Source organism: Lynx rufus, unplaced genomic scaffold, assembly GCF_022079265.1.
Source record: "Lynx rufus isolate CCGP_SWC_20201006 ecotype Redwood Valley unplaced genomic scaffold, mLynRuf1.p SCAF_31, whole genome shotgun sequence".
In the NCBI taxonomy this organism is placed as follows: domain Eukaryota; kingdom Metazoa; phylum Chordata; class Mammalia; order Carnivora; family Felidae; genus Lynx; species Lynx rufus.
The window spans coordinates 1,370,039-1,371,201 of NW_025814847.1; positions in this window are offsets into that span (position 1 = coordinate 1,370,039).

The window sequence follows — 1,163 nt, forward strand, 5'->3', positions numbered from 1 at the left end:
CCCTGGGCACACGGAGACATATGTTTACCTTCTTGTAATGAGCAAAACCACGACTCATTGTCAAACTAATCAGCCAAATCAGCTTCTCTTCTGTCAGAAAAAGTCTGACTTCATATTTAACCCGAATAAACATGCCATTATGCATTTCCATGACAACCGTCTCTCTTCTGAACACAGGGACGAGCCGGGGATAAGAGGATACCGGTTCCTCTCACATCAATTTGAAAAGATGGCAAGTTTAACTCTCTTGATTTTGGAATATTTACAATGTAAATGGCATCATGCATTACTCCCTCCAAATCAGAACTTCCTTTTTTTTTTTTTTTTTTTTTTTTGCAAATCTTGTTTGTTAATAAAATCATGTTCCCAAGCTAGAGCAAGTCTTAGTGCATGGATAAAAGACATAAAACTTAATTTCTGCATGGTCATTATAACGATCGGGACCCGTTACATAATTTGCAGGGTCCTATGCAAAGTAAAAATCCAAGACCTCTTATTCTTTTCTTTTTTAAATATAATTTATTGTCAAATTGGTTGCCATACAAGACCCAGTGCTCATCCCAACAAGTGGGGGCCTCTTATTCAAAAATTAAGTATTTCAAGATGGCTAATGGCAGAGCCTTAAAACTGGGGTGGGCCCTCCTGGCTGGGGTCCCTCTAAGCGCAGGGCCCTCTGCGACCCCCATGAGGCTCGTCTGGACAACAGTCTAGCTTGTAGAGACCCTACTCCCTTTCCTGATGGAGGCCAAATTCATGTGAATGAAAGTTTCCAAGTTAAAAAAATAACATCACCAAGATGCTCTGCCTGCATTTTGTTCTCTGTAAGTGTGGACACAGTGTATTAACTGGAAACATCTGTGGGTTTTCCTGTCTGTAACGCGTAAGACACCAATCTGCCACACTCTTCACCGTGCTCCGGTGAGCAATTTTCTTAATGCCTCAGTGTCCTCATCTGTAAAATGGGGATAATGCACGCACCCTGACCTGTAAGGACTAACTGGGTTAACGTGGCAATACACCTAGAACGGTGTCGATAGGACTGTGTGTTATTATTATGATTGTTACTGTAATTATGCTGTCATTTCATTCACAACACAAACTACGATTAGAACAGGGACCTGATGTAATGGCCGTGACAGAGTCAGCATAGAAAATCTTTTCCC